Source organism: Parus major, chromosome 12 (assembly GCF_001522545.3).
Source record: "Parus major isolate Abel chromosome 12, Parus_major1.1, whole genome shotgun sequence".
Lineage (NCBI taxonomy): Eukaryota > Metazoa > Chordata > Aves > Passeriformes > Paridae > Parus > Parus major.
In genome coordinates, this window is record NC_031781.1 from 14100811 (window position 1) to 14111846 (window position 11036).

Sequence of the window (11036 nt, forward strand, 5' to 3'; positions counted from 1 at the left end):
CATTCAGCTTCAGTGATCAGTGGTAGCATCCCAGGGAAGTGGTCACAGCCCCAAGCCTGGCAGAGTCCAGGAAGGGTTTGGACAATTCTGTCAGGCACTCTGAGAGCACTCTGGTGTGTCTCTTGGGGTGTCCAGTGCAGGGTAAGAGCTGGACTCAGTGATCCTTGTGTATTCCCTCCAAATCAGCATACTCTGTGATGTGCATTGAAGGTATGAAAGGTTTTCCACAGAAATCTACATTTTTGGCAAAGAACTGCAGATGTGAAAACAGCAATTTACTGTGAGTCTATGAGTCATGTCAGGAACCCATCATGCATGCCTACACCAAAGCATGGTTATCTTGTCTTCTGCTCCTTGGGACCCCACAGAAAGCCTGGAGTTCCTGTACTGATTGGAAGGATTTCCCAGGAGCTGATGCAGCAGGAGGGACCAAACTGCTCTTAGAGGTGATCACTCTTTCCATTCCATCCATGGTCTTCCTTAGACTGCCCCACTCTTTCCCCACAGGGATCTGCATCTCCCACCTCTGTACCTGTCTCAGCATGGAAGGAGGAGCCTGGAACCTCCTCAGATTCTGTGTGGTGCCATCAAAATCCACTCCATCTTCTCCAGTTAGGGCTGCTCTTCTGCCTGAGGAGAAACATGGCAAATGCAGAAGTGCTGATCACATAGCATGGTTCTCTCCAGATGGGATCTCAGCTCTTAATTTTATAAATAACTAAATACAGCACAGACAATACTGACAGAGTGTCCTGCTCTACTCATGAGACAGAAGGGCTCTCAGAAGAGCACAGGACAGGCACATCGAAGCAGAAACGTGTGTGGGTACAGAAGGCCCATTTTCCCTCAACTGCTTTAAATCACAGTCTCATTACAGGCAGAGGGTAGATGGAGGGAAGAATGAGCCTCAATTAATAGGTCAAGGGTTGGAACATATCTAATTATAAACCCATTTACCCCTAGCCTAAACATCCTAATCTTAGCCCCAAAATATACAAGTCTGCGTGGAGCGACACAAAGCAGGGATCCCCCATGCAGGGACTTGCCAGTCCCCATGGCTCTTTTGGTTATCACAGCTTATTTTTTGGAGATTGAGACTCCAGAGGCTGTGGAGCAGCAAGGCACCATGAAGAGTACAGTGATTTGTGACTTCAAGGATGAGGGGCACCTTTTCAACGATACCACTTTGTCTGTCTCCACATGATGTACTGCAAAGGTTAATTTGTTTTGAAATCCCCATTTTCAATTTGCATCACTGATCCACCTAGCAATTATAAATGTTAATCTATTCTTCAGTAGCCTTAAATTCAGAGATTGAGACTGTTAAACTAAAAAAAAAAAAATCCATCCCTTGCTCTGATTTATTAAAATTTGAGTGATATGGAGAACCCGCTGAGTCAGGGCACTGATAGGAGCATGCTTTCAAAGCATGTCCTTAATTAATTTTAAAGCAGGATGGACCAATTTATATCACTTTGATTTAAATCAGTTTTGTTAATTGTGATTTAAATCACAATTTAAATAATTTAATTTGCCTTGCAGTTGTGCTTCCTAGCAGATATTCATGACAAAAAAGTTATTCCCACAGACTGACAACAAACAAAAATGCTTAATTACAAAGAAAGGTAGCTCTGAGCTGTTGTTTAGTATTTGTTTTTGTTAACTAAGAGAATACACGAATATCACACGTCACTATATATCTAAGCATTTATTTTGGGGTTGGATTTTTATGTTTGATTTATGAGAAAACAGGACATGGGGTTTTTAGTCACCTGATTCAGTTTTTAATGTGTGCTTTGTGTCATGCTGCTTCTGAACAAAAGTATCCAGAAGAACATAATTGTTTAAATGGAACTACATTGTGTCCTGCATATTATAGGAAATATTATCAAAATATTCCTTGCATTTCAAGGCAGCTGGTGTACTAAACAGTGCAAATATCAACAGCAATAAATCAGCTGAGCTATTTTTTCCTTGCTTCCCTGTTCTTCAAGATTAGAATTAGTTTATCTCAGATCTTCCCTTCCCCCCACCCACCTTTTACTCATAAAATGGGAAAAGATAAGCAAATTTTCCTGTTCTTTCAACTACCACTTTTTTCCCTAACTTGGAATACTCTAGTCATTAAGTGATGTAAAGCATATAAAACAAAAAGAAATAAATGTTCTTTTTGCACCTGCAAAAAACAACTGCAGCTGTCACAAGCTAGTTTATTACTCAAGAAATTCAATTCCAGGTGTCTAGTTAGTAATTTCTCCTCTTTAGTGATTTGACATTCTTCAAAATTTTGGCAATGAATATATACTCAGTTGTTATTTTTATGAAAGAAGTTATTAATAAGAAAATACAATTTTATTTTAGGCATTCATAACAAACTTAGGTTGTCATCATTCCAGGGTGCATTACTTCAAGTGTTATTTTCAGAAGGCAAAAATATTAATTTAAAAATTCAAAGATGAATGAATGTGTGTTGTAAAATCACACACAGATTTCTTGGCACTAAGGAACCACAGAAAAAAGGACAAGAATATGACTGGACTAATTGCCATCTATTTTAAAAGGGAACACTATAAAAACACAGTAGATTTTTATTTTCTGGAGGATTTTTCTCCTGCTCTCAACTAAGTACAATTTTTACCGCTTGTACCTGAACAGAGATTCTTCATTTCCCCACAAGGAAAATGTTGGGCAATGAACTCTCCCCACACCATAATTTCTCACACAACATGACAGAAAAGGCACAGCTCTAAAATCAGAGTGTCATTTCTTAATCTAAATACTTATTCTCAATTCTATCTAAACCTCTACCTGACTAGAAATTACATAACTGAGTTCATATGGCTGCTGGCTAAGAGAGCTTTCCCACTCAATTACTTGATGCAAGTTTACAGCACAGTTTCTTAGGCAATGACTTGTTTCAGTAGACTCAATCTAAAGGCTGGACACTACTATTTTGGAAGTATTTTCCATATTAATCCCATCCCCATCAGCAGGGCAGGGCATCAACTCTGACTGCTCAGCAGCACAGGAGCACTCACAATGCCCTTTGGTAATAATTTTACCTCAGACTGTTCTTACTATTTGGCACAAGGAAATCATGTTCTGTGGGCCAAAAAATCTGTGGTGCTACAGAGATCACATAAGAGATGTCCAGACTGCAGCCTGCAATGGGGGTTTACATTAAGTCCTTCACAGCTTAGTCAGCCCTTAGAACATGCAGCCTTATACCCATTTTCAATCAGTTTTCTGAAATAAGAGACATTTGTTTTAATTTCTTCATGAGGTGCTGAAGATGCCACCTGGTGCTTAGTTACTGGTGCTAACCAATACCAGGGAGAATTCTGTGTTGGTGCTTAGGTCCTAGAAAAGAGTGAAATTCCTCAGTATGGTAAAAATTTGGAACTAAATTAAGCAAGCAAGCAAGTTAGGTTTTCACCAGTTCTGAGTGTGAAGCATATGAATATGCTCACCCAAAATGTGTGGGAGCAATGGGAATAGGCAGGCACTCACCTGGGAGGAAGCAGGACAAAACACCCAGCTGACTTTTCCATAAGGCCTTGCAGAGAATTTCCCAATCAAATGAAAACCTGAGTTAAAAAAAAAAAAAAAAAAAATCAAATGAAAATATGATAAGTAAACAAAAATTTTACAAAAGGGTAAAAGTGTTTCTCTGGAATAAGATTTTTTGCTTACTCTAAACTTCAGAGCAGGCACAGACTAAAAAAGAAGTGCCAAAAGCAGTAACTGAAGAGCTGTCACTGTGCTGCAGTTAAGGACATACACCCACGAGTTCCCCCTAGCAACATCTCCTTTTCTGCTGAAAAACACCCTAATTCACAATTCCTCTGTGCAAGTGCCAGCCTACCTAGAATTGACAACTCAAACGTGCAAAACACAAAAAAGGGATCAGTAAATACTTCAGTCCTGTATTTGGAGAGCTGCACTATGCATTCAAGACCAATTAAATACTTTGAAACCTCAGTGAGTACCTGCAAGAGTTATGTCTGCTAAGCCCATCAAGTCTGCAAAACTTGCACAGAAGAATCACAAAGGAGTGTTTCAAGGGAAGGCTCAACACACAGATGTAATTTTTATGCTTTGGAAAACATAGGAAATTCCAGAAATCATTGAATGAAATCTGAATGTCTTGCTGAAAGATGTGCATTAAGCAAATATAAAGTAGTGCCTTGGAAGAAATAAACAAATGATATATAGCATCAGACTAAACAAGCTAGTGGAAGGCCAAGATAGAACAGCTATCTCTGAAATCACTAGGAAGTAATCATAAAGAAACACTTGAAATAATAAATAAAATAGAAGAAACAGTTATTTTCCCCTACCACTCATGTCTGAAGCAGAGCAGAGCAGCCTAGAGCTGGATGTTTAATTTTCCTTTAATCTCTTCATGCTGACAGTAAAAGATGCTATACTGTGTCCACTGTACCTGGTCATCAAGAAATTGCCTCTGTACAAGGATTCCTCACTTGCACAGAGCTGAGGGAATTAGGCTGCTCCTCCCAAACTGCACTGGATAAGACAGACAGGGGTGTCTGAGGAACCACCACACTCCTGCCCCTGATAGTGAGGTGATCCCCGATTTTGGAACAAGACTGGCATGCACCAAAACTGCCAATTCTCAAAGGACATGAAATATGGTACATTCCATCCTAACCTGTTCCAAATTTCAGGTTGGCTTTCCTGACACCAGCAGCTCATCAAGATGTCTGTGCTAGCCAGATATTTCACCTCCTGTGTGAGGAAGGAAAACTAAACAAAGTAAAACTAGCTGACATGAGGAAAACTGAGAAGCTGTAACTCATACAGAATTGGCCCAGAAATAATCAGATTCCTCACTCCTTTATTTGTTCCTGGACCAGATCCATTCTGTCCAGATAAACTCCTCCTCAGTGCACTGCACAGCTCTGGTGTAATGAAGTGATGGGTCATGCTGGCGCTATCGCATCCAGGATTTATGAGGAGACATTATCACCTCAAATAGGGAATTGGAGGGGGCAGAGAGATTGTGGCTCTGAAAACAAGTCTTTAAGGCATGTTTGGGTGGGTGGGATGCAATCAATCAGATTAAGGTGCTGTGCATGGATCTATCTCCAATGACCTCAGAGAGAATTCCAGCCTACATTGGTACAGGATCTGTTGGTTAGGAATTCATTAACCATGCACGTCTATTAGCAAAAGCAGGTACACCTCCTACAGGTAATTCAGCATATTTCCTCTCCTGTCCCAAGAGTAAAATGTCCAGTGTTGATACCAAAGCTGCCTTCCCTGCTGGTCCCCTTTTGTCTCTGTTTGGCATGTTACTCGCATTCTCCGTTCAGCAGCAGCTGTGCAAAGCTGGTCAAACACTCCAAGTTGTTTGGCAAAGTTTTTTTAAGGCTTTTCATCTCCCTGTTTTCCCATGAGGTACCCAAACACAAGTCATCTCTGCTGGCTTTTGGAGCACATTAATTCTGAGCACAGCATCACAACTGGCAGGTAATCAGTTAGCTGGAGGTTAAAGTGTAGCATTTTTCCCTAACAAGGGCAACAGAAAGGTGGGAAAGATATTTCTGATTTAGAACGCTTTTATTTAGGTAATATATTTCCTAATATATTTCCTAGAGGCACACCTTTAAAGACAGCTCATGGGCAATTTCACTAGATGCAATCTGAAAACCTCTGGAGGTGGAGGAAAGCTAATCAAAGCAGAATGTCTGATTTATCACTTCAGAAATGCAAGGTGGGGGCATAATAAACTGCAGCCTCAAGGCTTTGGGCCCTGAAGCACTGCACCACCCTGGATCCATGATGACAGAAAGAGGAATCCTCCAGCTAACATCACTCACACTTATCCTCAGACTGGGGGAGATGTTACTGTGAGGGCACAAGGAGGAAACAGAGCAAAAGAACAAGGGCAGGGATGCAGGGGCTCTGGAGCACTCAGCTGGCAGCATGACACAGGAAAAGGGGTTTGGGGGTCTGACCACACACAGTTTTTGTCACAGTCCCAGTGAAGAGGGAAATGGATCATATCTGCCACATCTTGTAGCCCTGATCTATAGCCAGCTAATTGGTAACAGGAGTTTTATGTAAAGATGAACTCGGTGGAATCTTTTAACATGAATATCTCTCAAATAATTTATTTGATTTTGAGCTATCTCCTAGGAAACAGTCCATTTGTGTCAGCATTAAGGAGTAGGATGCCATGCATAGTTAGGAATGCCTGTTAACCTCCACCCCTGAAATGCTCATCCCTACAAGACTGGAGGAGAAAGGGCGGAACGGGACCCGATCTCAAGGGACCATCAGTGGGAGCCTGGCTCTTATTTCTGCTTCAAGAGTTCTCACACCAAATTTATGCCCAAATTCTGTCATGAGGTGTCAGGGCAAGTGGATGCACAGGTAGCTGACTGAGGTCAGGAATTAATTTGACACATTATGGCTCCAAATTCCACAATGATTTGTGGATGTGAAAAACTTTCCTACTCTAATCAACAGAAATATTCATGTGCATGAAATTGGATGGGTAAGATCAGGATTAGTCTCCAGAGAAACAAAACAAAGTAAAGGCTGTTATTTATCATAGATATGCTGTTGTTTTGAGAGGGGAAAAAAAAAGAAGAAAAATTTGAATTATAGCCATTTGATGGGTAGCATTGCAGTAGACAGGTTAGGCCTTGTAATCTTCTGGCACCATCAGCAGAGGACTAAATCAAATATGTTTTTACTCACCTTATGTATCTATTAATGCAATCCATTGCAATGGTTATTCAATATTTATGTTTGTGTGAATTACTGCATATTTCATTCTCTTTTGAGAACTAGGATAGTTGAAATAGTACAGGATTGCTTTTTATCTGATGGAGCTTTAATCTTTTGCTTATCATTTGTTTCACCTGAACTGTTGTTCTAAAAACTAAATAAATGAGGTTTTGGTGAGAAGAAATAGCGCTCACCACACTGAGTAACATTTAACACTGCTCATACTGTAGTCAAAGTAGTCAAATTCAACTCTTTAGAAAATAAAGATAACCACTTGCAGAAGTCAGGAAAGACTTTCTTCTCTACTTAGAAGAATAAACATAGTCTGTAGCCTTTCTCAGTTAGTCATATTCATCATGGCATTCTCAATTTGGTACAAAGTATTTCAGAGAAAAATAGATCAGATTTCTCTAAATCAGAATATGCCTGTTGCTGCACCCTAGAACTGAGGTTGCAACTCAGCATCTTGTTCCACTCTGCAGTGAAGAACTCTCTGAGGGTTAGATTGGAGGACAAAATCTGCAAACAGACTGAGGGAAAATTACCTGCCACCTTCTAGGTGCCCACCATTTCTAGGGTGCAGGTGAAAGGTTTGCAACTTCTGTGACTAAAAATCTTTGTTCCTCAACCTTGCTCCCAAAGAAATCTTGTTGCATGTATGTTGTTTGGTCCTGGGTCCAGGAAGAAAAGAGAGACATCAAGAAAGTCCAGGAAGACATCAGCATGATTCACAATTCAGTTTTCAGAATCAGTGGATATTTTTCTTTGCTTATTCCATATAGGAGCAGTCAAATGGAGAACTTAGAATGACCTTAAAAAACTGAAAACAGAAGCAGGAGATAACTCTTAATGCTGCTGTGCCATAATCCATGCTACCCTGAACTGTTCTCCAAGGCAAGAAACAGAAAAACCCTATCAAGGAAACAGTGCCATAAAACAGAAAAACAAAGTATAAACAGAAAAATAAAACCAGACGCCAATGTGTACCCAAAGGAACTATTAAAAGAAAAATGCTTGTCAGTATAGGATGCTCCACTGCACACATCTGGTGCACTCAGCAATACAGAACATTTCTTTAATTGCTACACCTGAGACCAAGAGCAAGAAATAACTCTAGACACTGATCTCAATGTATTTGGAGACAGGTAGAGATGAGTAGCAGCATGAGGATTTCATTGACTATAATCAAGCAGTTATGCATTACTGCACTGAACAGACACGCTCAGGATAGACCTATGCCTCTATAATTTGATGTCTGTTTTTTAAATCCTTCTGGTGCCAGACATTGCAGAGATAACTGTGATAAGCCTCCCCTGTGGTGTATATCATCCAGTACTTTTTGCACCGTCCAAGATGTCAGTACAGCAATATCCAGTGAAAAGGCAATGGACGAGATGTCAGAGCAGCTGGACTGACTCCAGTCTGTTGCTTCTTCTCATGGGTTGTCACGAGTCACTGAACTTTTCTGTTCCTGTTTTATTTACTCAGAGTCTAAGTACTGGCTACATGTTTAGACAGCACCTTGCATGATGGATCCTCGTTTTCTCTCAGGCCCTTAGAAATGTGTAAGTCAGCATTATTCACATTTCGTGACTTAGACTTTTCCTCACAACAAACAGTGAAACCTGTGTGTTTATCGAGAGGAAAGGATTCAAAGGCAGGCACAGCACATGAAAGAACATAACTAACACTTGCTCTGAGAAGCTGTTTGGTGTTTCTAAACTGGAAAATGAAATTGCTCAACAAGCCCTCTTGCTCTATGTCCTTCGCCTCTCAATAGGATGGTGAGAGGTTCCCCACCATTTTTGTAAGTGGTGTGAGACCATGCAAAGGGTGGGTTAAATACGGATGTTAAAATGTTCACACCCTTCAGAAGTAGTATATTTTGCTCTGAATCCAAACTGAATATTCTGAAATTGCTTTTAATCATTTCTTTCAGAGTACCATCAAGGATTTCCTTTTCTTGCCTCAATTTGCTATAGCTTGTCCTTTGTGAACAGTGGCACATCATTGCCAGCTGTCATTATTACCTATGCATTTCTCAGCTGGATTTCCTGTAGACCTGGTGACCCAGTAGTCCATTTACCCAAAATATTCAGTTCTCAGCCCTGCCATTTCCCAAATCAGGAATGGCATAATCGTGAACTACATTAACTACCTCAAAGCATTCTCATCATTCACAAAATGGAATTTTAGCCATTTGTTGCCTTACAGCACTTTTGAGGTCAGGCAAACATATTAGTTCAGGTGGGTACCCAGGTGTATATTATACAAGTAACATGATTATACAATTATAATCACGTCCTTAGGACTGACCAATACTAAATACAGGATACAGAGGTGTCATTAAAAGAGTAACTGGTTTTAGCAGATCTGAGTATGTTCAAATAGTGTCTTTTCCATACAATTTGCCCTGCCTTGACACAATTCATTTAAAAGAAGAAATAATTGAATTAAAAGTTATATGGAATGTGTTTTTTTAACACAACAGAATGTTGCCCAAGTATGGTGGCCCAATGCTCCAGTGTACAGCAGTGCAGCTGAGGACAGGACTGTGGGAAGAGCTCAACAACCACAGCAGTCAGTCCTGCCTGTCGTGATCAGACTGCAATTTCTGGTGAGTGTGGGGATCAGTTTCCTGATTTCATCTTTTATAGAGCACAAGCAGAACAGGATATCAACAGCTCCTTTCCTGAAGACCACTGGTTCATTTTATCTGCATCCTCTATGGACAATGTCAAAAGATGTTACCTCAAAATTGTTAAATTATGATCAAGCCTGAGGCTTGCTTATCCCTCTTCCTTTTGATGCTCAGGATTGAATTGTCTGATTTGGTTTGTAGAGAATGTAATGTTTTTTAACCAAGCTGGAATTTTGACCCAGAAAAGAAAACCAAAACACATTAATTATCTTGCAATGTGCTCTAATGCTAAATCAGAATAGAAGATGTTCAAATTGTGAAAAAAAAAACAAACTAAAATAAGAATACTCACAACATTCAAAATCCCAACTATATTGGTCCTGAAAGACTTTCTTATGATAGTTGTTACACACCAATATATTTTCATAGGTACATACAGAACATACATTTACTATGCCATTAAGAGTTAATAAGGAATGCACGTACACTGATGTATTTCCTTTTTTTCCCCATCTTTAAGAAACTCCTGAGTCATTGAACTTCCAGATCACATTTATCTTTCTCTTTCATGAAAGATTCCCCTATACAAAGATTTGTGACTAGTTCAATGACAGGAAAATTTTTTTTTCCTGTTTAGAAATATCTCAAACATGAATTTCAGGCCGCAAATACCTTTTCATTGTGCAACTGCCTTTTCCTCAAAATTACGTTAAACTTATTTAAGGCTTCTATTTCAATTTAATTTAAAATAGATTTCCTGAAGATTAAAAACCTTTGGGTTTTCTTTTGGCCCTCCCCTTGTTCCTACTTCCCATATAATGATGCTATAATGATTCACTATTTGATGTTCTCTGGCTTCAGACTTATAGTATAATTGCCTAATTTCTTATGAGAAAGGCAGATAAGAAAAAATTTCAAGAGGCTTGTAAATAACTGACAAGGACCACAAGACTGCAGTTATTTTAAATTTATATCTGAAATGCTTTGCTGTGCCAGCTGAAATACTGTGTTTGTATAGTTGTTCTGTGCAGCCTGTATCATTTATCACTCAGTAACCAGCATGAACTGTACATCCTGCTTTAAAACCTCAAAGTATTTTCCTAGTTACCATTACAGCAAGGTATTATATTCTTCTGGAGAACCCATAGTGGAGTAATAAATTGCATGACTTTGAGTAAAAGACTCCTCTTTGATTTAACTCTAACCAGTCTTACCAACTAGAAGTTTCCAGTTCTTCATGGTCGCTTGGCTTTCCTGTGCCAAATGAGCCAGATTTTGATCTCCTCCAGATTTCAGCCTCCTGAAAGTAGTTTTTTTAGCTATTTTTTATTGCACTCCTGAAAAATAATTAAAGAAAAAAACCCTTAAACTCTGTCTTGAAAGCTGAACTTGCACTATCTTTCCATCCTGGCATTTAACTCTAAGAGGGAATATGGTAATCCAATATATCCAGCTCCCAGCATCATGCTGCTGCTCATATGATGAATGTTACAGGTGGTGGTGCTTATGCTAATAAGGAAGTTAATGAGAAAAGCCAGGCTGCTTCATGCTTTGTAAGAAAGAGAATGAAACCCTACATTTAGCAACTGGGAAAAAACAAACATTAGAAAGAATGGGTACAACCCAAACAAGATAA

The 11036-nt window shown here is 39.5% G+C and overlaps 1 long non-coding RNA gene across 1 annotated transcript; it reads right to left on the bottom strand.

Moving 5' to 3' along the window:
* Positions 1 to 303: 303 nt before the first annotated feature.
* Positions 304 to 10731, bottom strand: LOC117245063. Its single transcript, XR_004499230.1, has 3 exons — positions 10615 to 10731; positions 3511 to 3587; positions 304 to 630 (listed from the first exon to the last, which is right to left on the bottom strand). It is a non-coding gene; the product is annotated as an uncharacterized LOC117245063 (long non-coding RNA).
* Positions 10732 to 11036: the final 305 nt, after the last annotated feature.